Genomic DNA, 20,714 nt, shown 5'->3' on the forward strand with positions numbered 1-20,714 from the left:
GCTACTCGGGAGGCTGAGGCAGCAGAATCGCTTGAACCAGGGAGCCGGAGGTTGCAGTGAGCCGAGATCGCGCCCCTGCACTCCAAAAAAAAGTTGTATGGAAAAAAAAAGTTGTATAATTTCTTAGCTTTAAGAGCCAGACAAAGTGAGTTCATTACTGAATAAAAGTCGCTCTAGAGGAAAGACCCTAGGGATGTGCCCCAAGGTTGTATCCTTTGCCCTCTCTTTTAGTATTTTAAGATAAGAATATAGGAGACATAAAATAGCAGATTTAATGGATAATGAAAATGAACCTGGGTATGATATGAAATTAGGACCAGAAGCCTCTGTTAATGTAAAGGCTAAAAAAAAAGTTAAGACAGGGTGTCTAAATGAATAAATTTATGGACTGAAGGGTAGAAAGCTAGAAAGTGTTAGTCCTGGCCGGGCACGGTGGCTCACGCCTGTAATCCCAGCACTTTGGGAGGCCAAGGCAGGTGGATCACTTGAGGTCGGGAGTTTGAGACCAGCCTGTGGCCAACATGATAAAACCCTACTAAAAATACAAAATTAGCCAGGTGTGGTGGTGGGCGCCTGTAATCCCAGCTACTGGGGAAGCTGGGGCAAGAGAATCACTTGAACTCAGGAGGAGAGGTTGCAGTGAGCCAAGATCACTGCACTCCAGCCTGGGCAACAGAGCGAGGTTCTGAAAGAAAGAAAGAAGGAAAGAAAGAAGGAAAGAAGGAAAGACGGAAGGAGAGAAGGAAAGAAAGAAAAAGAAAGCAAGAAAGAGAAAGAAGAGTCAGAAAACATTGAAAGGCTTCCATTTCTTTTGTGAAAGGCATATGTGAGGAGGGAGGGAAGAGGGGCATCTAGAGGACTGAGAAGAATTAGGAAGATGTGAATTGCTGATACAGAGGATAGAAGAGAAATCCGACTGGAAACATAGTGGAAGTGTTGAGATTTAAATTTACAAATAGCAAACAGTACATTTATACAGTTCTTTGTAATAGATATCTATAGTTTAAAAGTAATTCCATTATCTACTGTCAATTTTCTTTTTTGTTTGTTTCGTTTTGAGACAGAATCTTGCTCTGTCACCCAGGCTGGAGTGCAGTGGCACGATCTCGGCTCACTGCAACCTCTGCCTCCCAGGTTCAAGCAATTCTCCTGTCTCAGCCTCCTGAGTAGCTGGGACTATAGGCACCCACCACTACACCCGGCTAATTTTCGTATTTTTAGTAGAGTCGGGGTTTCACCATGTTGGCCAGGCTGGTCTCGAACTCCTGACCTCAGGTGATCCGCCCGCCTTGGCCTCCCAAAATCCTGGGATTACAGGCGTGAGCCACCGTGGCCGGCCCTACTGCCAATTTTCAAATGTGAATGACTTGTCATATGTATATATATACATATATGCTAGTCAGGGTTATTGCACAGTCTGAGGCTAGGGTCAGGGCTTGGTCTGGGTTGGAGGCACTGGTCAGCCTGTGACCAGGGTTTAGTTTGAAGGGTAAGGAATCAGTCCTGCCTTCCTCCCCAAACTTAGTCCCCAGGAAAAGGAACCATTAAGTCCATTTGCGTTAATATGAGCTTGAAGAATCAGACTGGAAAATTGTTTCAAAGGAGGAACACACACACACACACACACACACACACACACACACACACACACACAGACACACATGCATTTGAGAAGGAGTCTCTTTATGTTGCCCAGGCTGGGCTCAAACTCCTGGGCTCAAGCTATCCTCCCGTTCAACCTCCAGAGTAGCTGGGACTACCAGCATGTGCTACCACTCTCAGCTCATTTATATTTTAACAGAGACTTTTGGTCCTAGTTTCAGAGAATATTCATGACCAACCTCTTTAGATATATTCTCTTTTTTTTTCTGAGATGGAGTCTTGCTTTGTCGCCCAGGCTGGAGTGCAGTGGAGCGATCTCGGCTCACTGCAACCTCTGCCTCCCAGGTTCAAGCGATTCTTCTGCCTCAGCCTCCTGATTAGCTGGGACTACAGGCGCACGCCACCATGCCTGGCTAATTTTTGTATTTTTAATAGAGACGGGGTTTCACCATGTTGGCCAGTCTGGTCTCAAATTCCTGACCTCGTGATCCACCCACCTTGGCCTCCCAAAGTGTTGGGATTACCGGTGTGAGCGCCTGGCCAATATAAGATATTCTTAAATTGTCAGTTACATTATTATTTTTAAAAGACTAGCTGGATGTATTAGTCTGTTCTCACAGTGAGAACAGACTAATGTTCACTGGGTAAGACATACCTGAGACTAGGTAATTTATAAAGGGAAGAGGTTTAATTGACTCACAGTTCCACAGGGCTGGGGAGGCCTCAGGAAACTTACAATCATGGCAGAAGGGGAAGCAAACATCCTTCTTCACATGGTGACAGCAAGGAGAAGTGCCCAGCAAAAAGGGGAAAAGCCCTTTATAAAACCATCAGATCCTGTGAGAAGTCACTTTCATGAGACCAGCATGAGGGCAACTGCCCCCATGTTTAAATTACCTCCCTTCAGTTCCCTCCTATGACACATGGAGATTATGGGAACAAGATGAGATTTGGGTAGGGACACAGCAAAATCATATCACTGAATATTTTAATAAAATATATCAAGTACACTGACTTAATGACTGAAAAGGGACAGGGTTAGTCCAGACATGACCCACCTCAGTATAAAAAAAAAAAATTGCAACTTAGTTACAATCATATAATTAGCGTTATCACTTTCATATGCACTGTGTGGTCTGGTGGATTATTTTATAAGCATCTATTGTTACACAGCACTGAGGCTTCTTTAACATGGTCAACTAATTTAGTTTAAATGCAATAGCTTCCTTGTTTACTTAATTTTATTTCATTTATTTTCCTTTTGAGATATTTAAGCAGAGTCAATATTTTGTCCTTATCCTTCAAGATATATATGTATATATTTTTTCTACTTCCCTTCTTCCCTCAGGATATATTTTATCTATTTATTTTTGAGACAGAGTCTTGCTCTGCCGCCCAGGCAGGAGTGCAATGGCACAATCTCGGCTTACTGCAAACTTCCAACTCTTGGGTTCAAGCGATTCTCCTGCCTCATCCTCCCGAGTAGCTGGGATTACAGGCACCTGCCACCACACCCAGCTAATTTTTGTATTTTTAGTAGAGACAGGATTTCACTATTATGGCCAGGTTGGGCTTGCATGCCTAACCTCAGGTGATCCGCCCACCCCAACATCCCAAAATGTGGGGATTACAAGCGTGAGCCACAGTGCCTGGCCAGGATACATTTTAAATAACGGCAAGGGCTAATGCCTTTGATAGCAGGACTATTTAAAGTCTACTGCAGACGTATAAAGTCAATATGAATTCACAATGAAATGTAATTTATTGCTGATTTAATAAATGTGTGACTTTGATGTGCATGAAAAAATAACATGGATTGATCATTTGACATGATTTTTTTCAGGAGCTGTTAAGGCATTAAAGACAACAAAATGTTCCTGCAAATGAATTTTTTTTTTTTTTTTGAGATGGAGTCTCGCTCTGTCACCCAGGCTGGAGTGCAGTGGTGCGATCTCGGCTCACTGCAACCTCTGCCTCCCGGGTTCATGCCATTCTCCTGTCTCGGCCTCCTGAGTAACTGGGACTACAGGCTCCCGCCACCACGCCCGGCAAATTTTTTGTGTTTTTAGTAGAGACGGGGTTTCACCGTGTTAGCTAGGATGGTCTCGATCTCCTGACTTCATGATCCGCCCGCCTCGGCCTCCCAAAGTGCTGGGATTACAGGCATGAGCCACCGTGCCCGGCCAACCTGCAAATGAAATATTAAGACTGTTAAATTTAAATTAAATTTAGCTTTTTTTTTTTTTTTTTTTTTTTACAAGGTCTTACTGTCACCCAGGCTGGAGTACAGTGGCAGGAACACAGCTCACTGCAGCCTTGACCTCCTGGGCTCAGGTGATTCTCCCACCTCAGCCTCCCGAGTAGCTGGAACTACAGGTACACACCACCATGCCTGGCTAATTTTTAAATTTTTTGTAGAGAAGAAGGTCTCACTATGTTGCCCAGACTGCTCTCAAACTCTGGGGCTCAAGCTATCTGGCACACCTTGGCCTCCCAAAGTGTTGGGATTACAGGTGTGAGCCACTGTGCCTGGCCAAATTTAACTTTTTTTTTTTTGAGACAGAGTCTCGCTCTGTCACCCAAGCTGGAGTGCAGTAGCATGATCTCGGCTCACTGCAACCTCTGCCTCCTGGTTCAAGCAATCCTCTTGCCTCAGCTTCCCGCGTAGCTGGGATTACAGGCCCGTGCCACCATGCCTGGCTGGCTAATTTTTGTATTTTTAGTAAAGACGGGGTTTCACCATGCTGGCCAGGCTGGTCTTGAACTCCTGACCTCGTGATTCACCCACCTTGGCCTCCCAAAGTACTGGGATTACAGGCATGAGCCACTGTGCCCAGCCCAAATTTAACTTTTATTGTGTTGCTTGTACTCATGTTTTCCCCCAGGAAATTAATTTCTAAAATAATCATGGATATTAACAAAAAATTGTATTTAAAAAATGAAACATCGATGTGCCTTCCTGTGTTTTTGTGAAATTCTACCTTATGGGTAGGTCCCACCTCTGCCAACTTATAAACCCTGTCTTGCTTCCTGGTCCTCACTACCTACTCCCCAAACTCAACTGTTTTCTCTGTAAGGTCAAAGACTCTGTCTTTTGTACTGTTGAATCCCCCAGGCCTAATACAGTTAACAAGTGCATAGCAGATTCCAACCTGTTTTTGAATAAAGGAATGATATTCACACAAACACTGCTGCCATATCCACCCTCTACTAGGAAGGGGGAGCTAATGAGGTCAGAAATAATTAAGGGGCAGGAGAAGGAGGCTTGGATAATAGTGTGTGTATACATTTATCCTCATTCTGAAATTGAATAGTTCGTGCCCATTTTGCAGAAAAAAAGAAAGGAGACTTAGGGCCAGCTGGCCAAGGCCCAGGAACTTTCCCTGGAATGAGAGTCATAGAGTCCCCATGTTGAAGCAGAGATCATCAGTTCAAACTCTCATTTTACATATGGAGAGATAGAGGATAAAGTGACTTCTCCCTGCCATCCCCAACCCCCTGAATATAAGATCTGGATTACACAGAAAGGAGTCAGACAAAGTAGAATTCCCGGCTGTTTATTAGTCATACCCTCTGCACCTCCCCATACCATACTAAGTAACTCAATCTCCCCCTAGAAGAGTTCCAGAGATAGGAAGCAAAGGTGGGATGATGAAGCAGAGCCCAAGGCTGATCAGCCACACTCCTTACCAGATGTTGGTTTCATCTGCACCCCCAACCTCTCTGGTCCGTAACAATAAAACGGACTACTTGCTTTCCCTAAATCTTCCTCCACTCTACCCTTGCCTCAGGCGAGTAAACTAGAGGCCAAGGACTAGGGTTGGAGGAGGTATCAGGCTTCTATCCCAGCATCCAGCTTATCGCTATCGGAAGAAAGATGGCCATCCAGGCTCCTGCAGGAAAGAAAGAAATGATTATAAAACAGGATTAAGTGGCATTGAGAGCAGGGGAAAGTTTTTAGGCTTAGATATTCCCCTTTAGGGAATTATTTAGAAATCCATTCATTCATTCAACAAGCTTTCTTGGGACTGACTGTGTGTAAGTTAAATTGGGGGTGGGGAGGATGGGGATGAAAGGCACTCTCTAGTTCAGTGTGGACCCTGCTCAGCCACCTTCACTTGTCCTTGTTACCTGTCTGGCTCTGTATCTTGAATTTTCTTTTTTCTTTTAGAGACAGGGTCTCACTCTGTCTCCCAGGCTGGAGTGTGGTGGCGCCATCATAGTTCACTGCACCCTCAAACTCCTGGTCTCAAGCGATCCTTCTGCCTCAGCCTCTCAAGTAGCTAGGATTACAAGCATGTGCCATGATGCCCAGCTAATTTTTAAATTTTTTATAGAGACAGCATCTTGCTGTGTTGTCCAGGCTGGTGTCAAACTCCTGGCCCCAACCACTCCTCCCACTTTGGTCTCGCAAAATGCTGGGATTACAAGTGTGAGCCACTGCCTGGCCTGTATCTTGAATTTTCACCTCCTACCTGCTTGCCCCTGTATCTTGAATTTTCAATCATTTCTGGATAGACTCAGGTTCTGATGAAGGATAAACCACCAGCCCCACAATGACAAGTGCCATGTACTGTTGAGACCCAAGAAGCTGAGACTCAAATAAGTTAACTGCCAGACATGATGGCTCACACCTATAATCCCAGCATTTTGGGAGGCTGAGGCAGGCAGATCGTCTGGGGTCAGGAGTTCGAGACCAGCCAGGCCAACATGGTGAAACCCTCCCTCTAATAAAGTACAAAAATTAGCTGGGCATGGTGGTGCGTGCCTGTAATCCCAGATACTCGGGAGGCTGAGGCAGGAGAATGGCTTGAACCCGGGGGGCAGAGGTTGCAGTGAGCTGAGATCACGCCACTGCACTCCAGCCTGGGCAACAGAGTGAGACTCTGTCTCAAAAAAAAAAAAAGAAGGAAAAAAAAAAGGTTAACTGACTTCTCTCAGCTCATATAGAGTGGAGCAGAAACAAAATCCAAAACCAGCACCTGCCAAGACCCAGCAGCGTGTATCCTCAGACCCTGGTGCAACCATCAGAACTTCATCACAGCAATATCTTTATACCAACCTGCCGAGCTTCTGCTGCTGGAGGCATTGGACTATGAAACCACATAGAAAGAGAGGTCAAGCTTAAGGTGCCATTCTGTCAGGACAAGGCTAGCATTCTCCCATTATTTTATCAAGACTGGGCAAAGGGCTTGGTCTCTTTGAAACTGAGATTCAGAAGGGTGTGATGATGGACCTCCTGCCTCTAATAAGAATGGACTTAGTAGAAGATGGGCTTTCCCAAGAGGGTGAAGTTTTTGTTTTGTTTTGTTTTGTTTGTTTGTTTTTGCTTTTTGAGACGGAGTCTTGCTCTGTCGCCCAGGCTGGAGTGCAGTGGCAAGATCTTGGCTCATTGCAAGCTCCGCCTCCCGGGTTCACGCCATTCTCCTGCCTCAGCCTCCCGAGTAGCTGGGACTACAGGGGCCCTCCCCCACGCCCGGCTATTTTTTTTTTTTTCCTGTATTTTTAGTAGAGATAGTGTTTCACCTTGTTAGCCAGGATGGTCTCGATCTCCTGACCTTATGATCCGCCCACCTCGGCCTTCCAAAGTGCTGGGATTACAGGCGTGAGCCACCGCGCCCGGCGAGGGTTGGGGTTTTGAAGGACCATTATGGAATAGAAAGAAGGGAGAGACTGTTTCTAGATCATTAAGGAAGATTTACCAAAAAAGTTTGGCACGAGGGACAGCCTGGGAGAAGAGTGATCTGGTGTGACAGGAAAGGTGAGAATGGAAGGAGACAGGCAGAGAAGGCTCAGACTTGAAGTTGACTGAGTGAGACCGGTGAGGAGAGCAGAGGGGAAGCCGAGGACGACATGGGCTCGGGGAGGAGACTTGCATTTAGGGAAGAGTGGAGGGCATGAAGGAAGGAGGGGACAGAGCAGGTCGGTAGGAGGCTCTGGAAGAGGAGTCAGGGAGGCCCCAGAAATGATCCATTTACCGCTTATTCGGGTGGGCCCGAATGCTATCCAGCTGCCGCCGCGCTCCAGGCCCTCCCGCGTTCGGATCTCCCAGGAGCGATCCCTCCCAGGTGAGTTCTTCTGACTACAAGCTTGTGGGCAACGCAAGCACAAGGGTAGCGAAGCCGGCCAGGCGAGGACTTTGCCCAAGACCCCAGGGTAGCCCCACCTCCCTCCCCGCCCCAAGTGAGTTCACCAATCCACAAGACCTAGGTCTTCAAAATCCCGCCCCGTCTTCCACAAGCCCCGCCCCCGGCAGGACTGGCCAGTCCCCAGCACCGCAGTCCCCCAGGTCCCGCATCAGCACCGCTTCCGTGAAGACCGCGCAGCTGGGAGTCCGGCTACCCAGCCTGCCCGGCAGGAACTGCTTTGCAGGCAGGGCTGCGGCGGCTGCGCAGGAGGTCCCGGGGCTGCCCACTCACTGGTTGGCATGGGCGTCTTGCCCGCGTGTCACACAGGGTCACTCGGCCGTGCAGGTAGAGTGTATCGCTGGTCGAGAAGCGGATCAGGTTGAAGGCCAAGGTCACCTCCAGAGAGGCCCCGTTGGCCCGCAGGCCCTGGAGCAGCCGGTTGCTGACGGGGCAGCTGTGGGGAGAGGCAGCGTCAGGGGCCCGCGGTGCCGATGGATGAACACCGAGCACCGTTGCCCACTTTTTACGTTTGCTTGTATAGGTGCAGATGCTGGTTTCATGCTGAGAACTTTACATGGATTGTTTCATTTCATCCTCACCGAACCCGTGAAGAAGACAATACTTTTGCCCCCCACCACCCCTTTTTTAAAGATGAGGAAACTGAGGCTCAAACTGAGGTTCAAAGAGCGTTGCCCAAGGTTCTGCAGGGAGCAGCCTGGCCCCAGCGCCCGCCCACACCCTTAATCACTGGGTTCTATATCCTCCTGACAAGGGAGGAATGACAGGCGAGGACAGGTTTGGCCGTGGTGTGTTTCAGAGCCTGGACTCCGGAGACTGATGGTGTGTCCTGGTTGAAGTCCCCTAAACTCAGAGTCTTCTCTTGTTCTCTCAGCTGTACAGTGGGGGAAATAATACTTCATAGGGTTGTTTGGAGGAATAAATAAGGTAATAAATGATTCCCTGTGCTCTGTGAAGCCTTGTTACTAAAATATGACCTAGAAGTCAGGAGACCCAACTCCTTCCCAAGAATGTTGAGGACGAACTTGGATTTACTGTCTCTGTGTTCCCAACACTTAGCAAGATCTGCAACTTATTGTGTGAACTGAGCCTCAGTTTCTCTATAAAGTGGGAATGAAAATATAACTATCTCGGCTGGGCACGGTGGCTCACGCCTGTAATCCCAGCACTTTGGGAGGCTGAGGCGGGTGGATCACCTGAGGTCAAAAGTTTGAGACCAGCCTGGCCAATATGGTGAAACCCCATATCTACTAAAAATACAAAAATTAGCCAGGTGTGATGGCCCGTGCCTGTAGTCCCAGCTACTCCGGAGGCTGAGACAGGAGAATTGCTTGAACCTGGGAGGCAGAGGTGGCAGTGAGCCGAGATCGTGCCACTTCACTCCAGCCTGGGTGACAGAGCGAGACTCCATCTCAAAAAAAAAAAAAAAAAAAGAAAAGAAAAGAAAAGAAAATATAACTATCTCATAGAGTGTGTTGTGAGGCTTAAATGAGTTAATATATGTGAAGTGATTCAAACTGTGTCTGGCATAGAGTCAATGCTATGTCAGTGTTAGATATTATTAGCTACTAAATATAATGAATGTCCAATATATAACATATATATAGCACTCTGAAATGTTGTGTCTTTGTTTTTTAGTTTTATCATTGTAGGCCCTCAGTAATTGAGCAAAGAATAAAAGAAATGCATGTTATTTGTTGGCTGCAAGATCTTGGGCAGGCTTTAATCTCTGAGCCTTAATTTACTTATCTTCAAAATGGGAATGAGAGCATTATTCAAGAAACATTCACCCAGCACTTACTTTCTTCCCGTGTTTGCATGCCAGGGATACCAAGAAGAGTGACAGAATCTGTGCTCAAGGGTATAAAAGCACCCAGCACAAGCCAAATCCAGGGGCTGGTCTGGCACTCACAGGAGGTTACCAGGCCTGACTGACCCTTACCTCTTGTTCACAAAGTGGTAGGTGGCCTTAACAACACCTGTCCTGGAGATGTTGGTGCTGGCAAAGACCTCACTGACCACCAGGGCAAATCACTGCTTATTGTCTTGAGGACCACGTAGAAGGGCATGCCAAGAGGAACAGTTCTGTTTTCAAGCAGAGTTAAGAGCTGAAGATCTGTGAAGATGCCCAAGATGATGATGGTGTCCCCAGTGCCCAGAACATGGATGGTGCTATATCTGGAGAGGGACAGGAGTGAAACCCTCATCATGAAATCCCAGAGGGAGAGACATTCACCCAAACCTTCTGCATCTGCAAGGCCACTGAGCACTGGTAACCATAGAGAATAAAGGGCGGACGGAACAAACCTGCTTACCTTCTTCCTGGTCTGCCTAAAAAGTGAGGTGCCACCTCATAGATCCCCAGACCTAGGACCCTTGAAGCTATCCACAGTAATTTACATAAACAACTTGTATGTATTCCTTCATAGAAGCATCTTTTTTTTTTTTTTTAATTGAGACAGGGTCTCACTCTGTTGCCTGTCCTGGAGGGCAGTGGCATGATTATGGCTCACTGCAGCCTCGACCCCCCAGGCTCAAACAATCCCTCCACCTCAGCCTCCCAAGTAGCTGAGACTATAAGCACACACCATCAAGCCCAGCCTGAAGCATCTCTTTTCTTCCACTAATGCTTTGAATTTCCATCTAAGAGGTGCCTCTGTTTGAGCATAGGGGAGCAACATCCTGAGGGTGCTAACTCTTGTGCTTGGATTAGAGGTAGAGAGGTAGGCTTCCACGGCCCAGCCAGAGTGGAAGCTGATGAGGCAGAACTTACGGGAAGGAGAATACCTGGTAGGGGTGGATCTGGCTGACATTCACCACCAGGGTATACATGCAGCTGAAGCTGAGCATTGTGGAGTCATTGCTGATGAAGCCAGGGAGAACCTGCAGAAGCTTCACCTCCAGAGAGTACAGGGCATGGCTGCTGTTGGTCTAGAGAGGACAAGAAGACTGCCATTACTCTCAGATCTCCAGAGGAGATGCCTTCTCCCACCCTCATTTGCTGCAAGTTGCTTACTTATTTTATTTTATTTATTTTTTTGAGACAGAGTCTTGCTCTGTTGCCCAGGCTGGAGTGCAGTGGTGCAATCTCGGCTCACTGCAACCTCCGCCTCCCCAGTTCAAGTGATTCCTGGCCACAAGTTGTTTATTTAAATGAAAGTGATTGCTGGGCGTGGTGGCTGTAATCCCAGCACTTTGGGAGGCGGAGGCAGGTGGATTGCTTGAGATCAGGAGTTCCAGACCAGCCTGGCTAGTATGATGAAACCCTGTCTCTACTAAAAATACAAAAAATTAGCTGGTCATGGTGGCAGGCGCCTATAATCCCAGCTATTCGGGAGGCTGAGGCAGGAGGATCACTTCAACCCGGGAGGCAGGGGTTGGAGTGAGCAGAGATCGTGCCACTGCACTCCAGCCTGGGTGACAGAGCAAGACTCTGTCTCAAAAAAAAGAAAAAAGAAAAAAAAAGTGGTAGCTGAAGTTTACTGAGCATGGGCTGTATTCTAGGCACTGTGGCTTAACCACAATTCTCTGAGGGGAGTTATCCCATTTTACAGAAGAGCAAACAGGCTTGGAAAGGTTAAAAGTCTTATCCGGGCTGGGCACTGTGGCTCACGCCTGTAATCCCAGCACTTTGGGAGGCCGAGGAGGGTGGATCACCTGAGGTCAGGAGTTAGACACCAGACTGACCAACATGGAGAAACCCCGTCTCTACTGAAAATACAAAATTACCTGGGCTTGGTGGTGCATGCCTGTTATCCCAGCTACTTGGGAGGTTGAGGCAGGAGGATCACTTGAACCTGGGAGGTGGAGGTTGCGGTGAGCAGAGATCACGCCATTGCACTTCAGCCTGGGCAACAAGAGCGAAACTCCATCATCAAAAAAAAAAAAAAGTCTTATCCAAAGCAAGTAATGGAGCCAGAATTCTCTGTTTCCAGGGCTTGTATGTGTGTGGTTTGTTTTGTTTTGTTTTGTTTTTGTTTTGTTTTTTTGAGACAAGTTCTCGCTCTGTCACCCAAGCTGGAGTGCAGTGACGTGATCTTGGCTCACTACAACCTTCACCTCCAGAGTTCAAGCGATTCTTGTGCCTCAGCCTCCTGAGTAGCTGGGATTACAGGGGCATGCCACCATGCTCTGGTAATTTTTGTATTTTTAGTAGAGATGGGGTTTTGTCATGGTGACAAGGCTGGTCTCAAACTCCTGACCTCAAGAGATCAGCCTACTTTGGCCTCCCAAAGTGCTGGGATTACCGGCGTGAGCCACCACACCAGGCCTCTGATTCCAAGGCTCATGTTCTTAACCTCTGGGCCAGTGGTTCTCAAGTTTCAATGTGCATTTTAGAATCCCTTGGGAAAAATAAAAGAATCACTGGAGTGCTTATTAAAATGCCAAGTCCTGGTCTCTATCCCAAGATTTGAATATCTTTTTCAGATTTTGTTTATATAGGTTTTTGTTTGTTCGTTTGTTTGTTCTTAGAGACAGGGTCTCCCTATGCAGCCTAGGCTAGATTTGAACTTCTGGCCTCAAGCTATCCTCCTGCCTCAGCCTACAGGGTAGCTGGGATTACAGGTGTGCACCATCATTCCTAGCTATCTAGGTTTTTTGTTTGTTTGTTTGTTTTAAGAATCAAAATGGCCCACAGTAGGCGTCCGCCCCGCGGGTGGAGTTGAGCAGGGTCAGCTCTGCGCTTGGCGAAGAGCTTGGGCTCCTCTAAGTGCACATCGAGGTGCAGAGGGTCAGGTCTTGACTTAAGGCCAGCCTTCAGGAGCCAGGGACAGCCTGAGCTGAGGATACCTGGCGTGGGATGTGGGGGCTTGCCGCCCTCCACAGGCATTTCCTCTCCCCTCGCAACGGGTTCCTGTGGCTGGTCGCCCCCACAGCAAGTCCAACTACTGATGGGCGTTGGTCCCTGCTCGCTGTTCCTGCCTTAGGGACTGAGCCCTTGGAGAATGGGTCTGCGGGGTTCAGGCCACCGTGTAAGGTGTGGGCACGGTGCTCTTCAGGAGTTCACAACGGGACAGAGCTTGTATTGTTCTCCTTGCATCGTGGTTTTTCCTATAGGTGGAAATCTTACTGACATCGTGGCACACAGAAAGATCACCATCCGGGAGCTGGTGGGGATGGTGCATGGGCCCCATCTGGTCCAGTTACTATGGAAACTGTCGTTCTCTCCTGGTAGGTTGTAATCCTATATGGGCTTCCTTTAGGGAAGTGTGTCTACATTTCTCTGATGTCCAGTCCCCAACCTTGCTGTGTGTAGAACGGCATTTTGGTTATTTAGTGACTATACTAGTCATGGAAACAGGTCCTACGCTAGTGTTGCTTCCTGCTGGGCACCCCATCTGGTTTCTGGTGCTTGCGCTCCCAGGCCCCCGGTAGGAGCTTACACAGGGCTTGCTGAGGGCAGAGCTGCTGCTCCGCAGAGAACAGACTTAGCTCTCTGTGTTGCTCCCTGGTATGTCTGTGTTTATGTTGGATTTACACGTGCCTCTGGTTGGTCCTATCTTGATAAGACCTGTGCCCCAGATTCCAGTATGGAGAACTGATGGCCACATGAGGACAGAGACGAGTGACACCGGGTCGTCCTCATAAAACTCGATTCCCTCTGCTTCTGCCTGTTCCCAAAGCTTTGTTTAAAGCTGTTTTGGGCTGGGTGCGGTGGCTTACTCCTGTAATCCCAACACTTTGGGAGGCCGAGGTGGGCGAATCACGAGGTCAGGAGATGGAGACCATCCTGGCTAACATGGTGAAACCCCGTCTCTACTAAAAGCACAAAAAATTAGCCGGGCATGGTGGCGGGCATCTGTAGTCCCACTTACTCGGGAGGCTGAGGCAGGAGGATCACTTGAACCCGGGAGGCGGAGGTTGCAGTGAGCCGAGATTGTGCCGCTGCACTTGGAGTGAGACTCCGCCTCAAAAAAAAAATGCAGTTTTGCTCTCCCAGTGCCAGGTCTGTGAGGCCCAGGGGAGGAAGTTTGGCAGCAGGGCGTTGCTGCCATCTTTTTCTTTTTCCCCAGTTCATGATGGACGCCTCTGACCCCACCCAGCTCTCTGCATCCTGTGTGCAGCTCTTAGGTCTCCTTTCTGCAGAACAATTTGCAGAAGCATTGGTGCTGATACTACTTTTCAATAAAATGTATGTGTCTCTGAGCTGAGAGGGAGCACAGCGGGGGCGGGGGATCCCTGGGAGTACAGCCAGGAGCATGGCTCGGTAGGGAGGTGGTGTGGCTGGGGATCCGGGGCAGGTGTGTGGCAGCCACTACTCTGATGCGGCACTTCTTTCACTCCAGCGACCTACCCTGTTACATGTCCACGGAGGAGATGAAGTTATTAATCAGGCTTCCAGACATCATTGCTTGTGCCAAGCAGAACATCATCACGGCAGAAATCAGCGCCCGTGAAGGCACTGGCTTGGCAGGGGTGCTGGCCTGGCTCCAGGCCACCCACAGAGCCAACGGGTGACTGCATGGCAGATGCGTGGCTGGCCTGCGCTGGGGAGAGGTGGCAGAGGGCAGTATGGCTTTGCTGCCAATAGTTTCTTCTCACAGGGGCAGAATAACCCAAAGTAACCCTACACGATGGGGCTCTGTGCTGAGATGCAATGATGGGTAAACTGAGGCATGCAGAGATGGAAGTTGACATCTGGCCTCTGAAAAAACTGTCCCCAGGGGCCAGGCACGGTGGCTCACGCCTGTAATCCCAGCACTTTGGGAGGTCGAGGCGGGTGGATCCCCTGAGGTCAGGAGTTTGAGACCAGCCTGACCAACATGGAGATACCATGTCTCTACTAAAAATACAAAATTAGCTGGGCATGGTAGCACATGCCTGTAATCCCAGCTACTCGAGAAGCTGAGGCAGGAGAACCCCTTGAACCCAGGAGGCGGAGGTTGCAGTGAGCCAAGATCACGCCATTGCACTCCACCTGGGTAACAAGAGCGAAACTCCATCTTAAAAAAAATAAAAACCTGTCTCCCCCCTCCCCCCCACCAAAAAAGGACCGGATATGGTGGCTCATGCCTGTAATCCCAACACTTTGGCAGGCTGAGGTGAGTGGGTCACTTTAGGTCAGGAGTTCGAGACCAGCCTGGCCAACATGGTGAAGCCTCATCTCTACTAAAAATACAAAAATTGAGCCAGGCACGGTAGCACGTGCCTGTAATTCCAGTTATTTCAGAGGCTGAGGCATGAGAATCACTTGAACCCAGGAGGCAGACATTGCAGTAAGCAGAGATCATGTCACTGTGCTCCAGCCTGGGCAACAGAGCAAGACTCTGTCTCAAAAAAAATTTGTTTTGTTACTGTAAATAAAGCAGTTTATTAAAAAGAACACTGAGAGGGCGGGTGCAGTGGCTCATGCCTGTAATCTCAGCACTTTGAGAGGCCGAGGCAGGTGGATCACGAGGTCAGGTGTTCGAGACCAGCCTGGCCAACATAGTGAAACCCTGTCTCTACTAAAAATCAAATATTAGCTGGGCGTGGTGGCAGGCACCTGTAATTCCAGCTACTTGGGAGGCTGAGGTGGGAGAATCACTTGAACCTGGGAAGCGAAGGTTGCAGTGAGCCGAGATCATGCCATTGCACTCCTGTCCAGGCAACAGTGCGAGACTCTGTTTAAAAAAAAAACAAAAACAAAACAAAAAAAAAACAAAACACTGAGAGAGTTCTGGGAGCCTAGCCATGGACTTAGCCATTCCATGTTGAAACTGCCGATTCTATTCCATAAGCTAAGCAAGAGACCCCGTGAATCCCTGGGTGGCAGAACCAGAGACAAAGGCAGACAGCTGGGAGGAACTAAACCATCTAAACCATCATTTTTTTTTTTTTTTTTTTTTTTTTTTGAGATGGAGTCTCCCTCTGTCACCCAGGCTGGAGTGCAATGGCATGGTCTCGGCTCACTGCAACTTCCACCTCCCGGGTTCAATCAATTCTCCTGCCTCAGCCTCCTGAGTAGCTGGGACTACAGGTGCCTGCCACCACCCCCGGCTAATTTTTGTATTTTTAGTGGAGACAGTGTTTCACCATATTGGCCAGGCTGGTCTTGAACTCCTGACTTCATTATCTGTCTGCCTTGGCCTCCCAAAGTGCTGGGATTACAGGTGTGAGCCACCGCGCCCGGCCTAAACCATCTCTTTAGGACAAACTCTGATTGTTAAACTGAGCCTGGGGAGCCCCGGCGCCCCCTTGAAGGGATGTGAAAGCCAGTCTATGTGTTGAGGGAAACTGACCTGGCAGGTCACTCTCCCCCATTCAGTCAGAGCTGCTCTACTTCTACGTATTTATTTTTATATTTGGCTTTTATGTAAGACCCCTCCCAAAGAAAGGACGTGGCAGCATCAGTGAGCAGTGAGGAGCACAAACCACTCTGTAATAGCTAGCCGTGTGATTTGGGAAAATCCCTCAACATGACTGGGCCTTCCACTGTAGCAGGACAAACCGCAGACAAAACTTCTTATACACCGGATTAAAGAAGGAAGAGGTTTTTATTCGGCCGGGAGCATCGGCAGATTCGCATCTTAAGAGCCAAGCTCTCCGAAAAAGAAATTATTTTTAAGGGCTTACAACTTTAAGGGGTCTACGTAAAACGGTTGTGATAGATCAAGTAAGTGTGAGGAACCTGACTGGAGGCTACATACATCAGCTAACAGAACAAAAAGTTTTACAGTGCTTTCTTATGCAATGTCTGGAATTTACAGATAACACCAGTAGTTTTGATGAGGGGTTATTATTATTATTATTATTATTATTATTATTATTTTAACTACCAGGGCCAGGTCGTGGCACCAAGGTCGTCTAGCTATTTATCTTACTTCTGTTTCTTTCTAACTTTTTGCTTTCTTTTTTTTTCTCCTGTCTTATAAACTAGGGAAAAGGGGAGGTGGGGGAGAAGCTGGGAAGGACAACAGGAGAAGTGGGGGTCTCATTCCATACCACTACTATCTTTCAAATGGGAACCTCACAGGATTACTGTGAAAATTTAGTGAGATAATGCCTGTAAAAAAGTATTTGACCATGACACATGGCACATGGTAAGAAATTAATAAATATTGATTGTGGCTGTGATTGTTATTATTTTAGAGGGTTCCATGACTGACAACAGTTTGGAAGCCAATAACTCAATCCATCAAACGTGCTATCATCCACAAAGGTGTTCCCAGTCTGAAGGGGGACAACACAGTCTTTTCTCTCAAAAAGACTGGTCCTGATGGCTGGGATTTGACTCCATTCCAGAGAATTTCTTAGTCAGATGGAAATAAAGTCATGACTGGTGGCCAATCACTCCTTTCCCGGTCCCTCCCACCATCAGGTGACCTCTCCCAGTTTGCTTACAGAGAGGCGAAGTCCACAAGTACCCTCCTTCTTCTCTAACAGGAAGACCTGGACACGGAGACCCTGTTCTATCTTGCTGATGCTGGAGCATCCTGAGAAGGCATCTTTCATCAGCATCCAGCGGCGAGTCTGCAGGATGCAGCTGCTCAGGACCACCTCGATTTTCTGCGGCCAGCAGTGTAGGCTCACCGACACCCTGGACAGTTCTGTAGGAGGACAAGAGCCAGGGCAGGAGCCTCCTGAGGCTCCTGGGATGATGCCACGGGAGGAGATTCGAGTTCTAATGTTGGGGGAGGAGACATTGTTGGGATATTAGCCCAATTCGCAAACACTTCCTTAAACAAGGACTCTCCGCCGGGCGTGGGAGCTCACGTCTGTAATCCCAGCACTCTGGGAAGCTGAGGCAGGCAGATCATCTGAGGTCAGGAGTTTGAGACCAGCCTGGCCAACATGGTGAAACCTGGTGTCTACTACAAATACAAAACTTAGCCGGACGCAGTGGCACATGCCTGTAGTCCCAGCTACTCTGGAGGCTGAGGGTGCAGAATCTCTTGAACCCAGAGGTGGAGGTTGCAGTGAGCTGAGCTTGTGCCACTGCACTCCAGCCTGGGCGACAAAGCGAGACTCTGTCTTAAAAAAAAACAAGGACTCTCCCTCACAGCCATAGTTGTTGCCCTGTGGGCCCCTGGCCCCTGGCCTTACCTGATCCACTCAGAATCTCTTTCCCAGGAATTAGGAACTGGGCCTCAAAGGAGGCAGCATAAAGCTTGAGAGGTGAGGTGGTCATCTTCTGTCACGTGGGCTGGGAGGTGGGAGGGACAGAGTGGGTGCAGGTGTGGAATGGGAGGAGCAAGACTGAGTGGAGAGAGAAGCAGCCCCCTGGTTCCCACTACATTCCCAGATCCAGTTCCAGTCCTTGGAGAACCTGGCTGGAGCCTGCCCTTGGCCTCCATGAGACACTGTTTTTCTTTAGCCCACTTGGTTTCTGTTACTTGTCTGGCAAGATTATTTTTTGAGATATTAATTTGTTAAGTTCTCTGTGATTTTCCTCCTATTCCAATCTGGAAGCCAGGCCTTGTAGTTTTTTCGAGGGGCCTAAACTCCTTGGAGTCATGACTCTTTCAGTCTGGAGAAGTCTAAACTCATTGAAGAGAGCCCTGAGGGAAGGATGGGGGTGCTTGAGAACCTGGAGGGAGGGGCTTCAGAGTCTGCAGGTCCAGTTTCATGAGCCAACAAAGTTTGTTTTATTTTGTTTCATGTTTTCTTTTTCTTTTCTTTTCTTTCTTTTTTTTTTTTTTTTTTTTTGGAGATGGATCTCACTCTGTCGCCCAAGCTGGAGTGCAATCTCGGCTCACTGCAACCTCCACCTCCTGGGCTCAAGTGATCCTCCCACCTCAGCCTCCTGAGTAGCTGGGACTACAGGCATGCCACCATGCCTGGCTAATTTTTGTATTTTTTGTAGAGATGGGGTTTCGCCATGTTACTCAGGCTGGTCTCAAATTCCTGGACTCAAGCAATCCACCCACCTTGGCCTCCCAAAGTGCTGGGATTACAGGCGTGAGACACTGTGCCTGGCCTCATGTTTTCCTTTTTTTTTTTTTTTTTTGAGTAAGGGTCTCTCTCTGTCACCCAGGCTGAAGTGCAGTGGCATACTCTTGGCTCACTACAGCCTGAAAGTCCTAGGCTCAAGTGATCCTCCCACCTGCTTCCAAGTAGTTGGGACTACAGGTGCATGCCATCACACTGGCTAATTTTAATATTTTTGGTAGAGACAGGGTCTCCCTATGTTGGTTAGGCTCTTGTTTTCGATTTTTGAAAAACATTTATGTATTTTACTCAAGCCAATTAGAGTTGGGTTTCTGCTACTTGCAACACAAAGTATCCTGATACATGCCAAATACCAGTGCTATTTGAGTGATGAAAGAGAAGCTAATACTTAACCTTCCCTTCTTTTTGCATCTGCTCTCTTCATACTTTCTATTGAATTTTGAATGAACTGCTTAAAAGTTAGTAATTTAAAAGTAAAGTTATGGCCGGGCTCAGTGGCTCACGCTTGTAATCCCAGCACTCTGGGAGGCCGAGGCAGGTGGATCACGAGGTCAGGAGATCGAGACCACGGTGAAACCCCGTCTCTACTAAAAATACAAAAAATTAGCCGGGAGTGGTGGTGGGCGCCTGTAGTCCCAGCTACTCAGAGAGGCTGAGGCAGGAGAATGGCGTGAACCCGGGAGGCAGAGCTTGCAGTGAGCCGAGATTGCGCCACTGCACTCCAGCCAGGGCGACAGAGCGAGACTCCGTCTAAAAAAAAAAAAAAAAAAAAAAAAAAAAAGTTAACTTTGGGAGCCCAAGGCAGGAGGATCGCTTGCATCCAAGCGTTGAAGAGCAGGCTAGGCAACATGGGGAGATTCCCTTTCTACCAAAAAAAAAAAAAAATTAAAATTAGCCAGGCATGGTGGCATGTGCGTATAGTCCCATTTACTCAGAAGGCTGAAGTGGCAGGATCGCTTGAGCCCCTGAGGTCGAGACTGCAGTGAGCTGTGATTGTGCCACTGCTCTCCAGCCTGTGCCACAGAGCAAGACCCTGTCTCAAAAAAAAAAAAAAAAAAAAAAAAAAAAATTGGAAAACTGGCCGGACACAGTGGCTCATGCCTGTAATCCCAGCACTTTGGAAGGCCGAGGCAAAAGGATTGCTTAAGGCCAGGAATTTGACACCAGCCTGGGCAATAGCAAGAGCTTTGTCCCTACAAAAAAGAAAAAGAAAAGTAGCCAGGTGTAGTCCCCGCTACTAGAGAGGCTGAGGCAGGAGGACCACTTGAGCCCAGTAGTTTGAGGCTGCAGTGAGCTATAATTATGCCACTATACTCCAGTCTAAGTGACAGAGTGAGATCCTGTCCTAAAAATAATAAAATAATAATAATAATGGTAAAAAGTAAAACATAATGGAAATACCAATGCAAAACACTTCTGGACTTGTTTTATTACTTTGAATTTAAATATAATTTTCTTTCTTTTTTTAAAGTTTACTGTTTCTATTTTGGCAGGCATATTTGGTCAGAGGGATGAGCTGTAACTTAAGAGCAGATGCTGCTAGGTGCGGTGGTTCACGCCTATAATCCTAGCATTTTAGGAGCCTGAGGTGGCAGGATCACTTGAACCCAGGACTTCAAGACCATCCTGAGCAACATAGTGAGACCCCATCTCTACGAAAAATTTTAAAAATTAGCTGGGTGTGGTGGCGTGCACCTGTAGTTGCAGCTACTCAAGTGGCTGAGGTGAGATGATTGCTTCAACCCAGCAGGTCCAAGCTGCAGTGATCTGTGATCACGCCACTGCACCCCAGCCTGGGCAACAGAGCAAGACCCTGTCTCAAAAAAACAAAACAAAAAAAAGAGCAGATGCTTTATATTCATCAATGCGTATTGTTGAGAGGAGGGGGAGTTTGTCAGTCACGTAGCATTCTGTTGTTGCAGTCAATTGCAGTCAATGGTATATTGTGATACAAAGTGCCAAATAATATTAATAATAGCTGGTAGGTACATGCAGTCGTATACCTAGCGAAAGAAAATGAGACACAGTTCAAACCCAGTTTATCTGGCAGAGCCCATGTTCTTCTTACCCACAGGGGGAAAGAAATAACACAAA

General features: G+C 47.9%; 1 long non-coding RNA gene and 1 pseudogene across 2 annotated transcripts; one reads left to right on the forward strand and one right to left on the reverse strand.

The window, feature by feature from the left end:
- Nucleotides 1–2,928: 2,928 nt before the first annotated feature.
- On the reverse strand, nt 2,929–8,276 carry LOC129394740 (uncharacterized). Of its 2 annotated transcripts, XR_008622100.2 has the most exons (4): nt 8,022–8,276; nt 7,581–7,691; nt 5,734–5,885; nt 2,929–5,495 (listed from the first exon to the last, which is right to left on the reverse strand). It is a non-coding gene; the product is annotated as an uncharacterized LOC129394740 (long non-coding RNA). The 2 variants fall into 2 exon arrangements; XR_008622099.2 differs by having other exon boundaries at nt 7,581–8,276.
- Nucleotides 8,277–12,549: 4,273 nt separating this feature from the next.
- On the forward strand, nt 12,550–14,432 carry LOC103784617 (ADP-ribosylation factor-like protein 16; annotated as a pseudogene).
- The last annotated feature ends 6,282 nt before the right edge of the window (nt 14,433–20,714 follow it).

The sequence above is a fragment of the Pan paniscus genome, chromosome 1, assembly GCF_029289425.2.
Source record: "Pan paniscus chromosome 1, NHGRI_mPanPan1-v2.0_pri, whole genome shotgun sequence".
NCBI classification, from domain to species: Eukaryota; Metazoa; Chordata; class Mammalia; order Primates; family Hominidae; genus Pan; species Pan paniscus.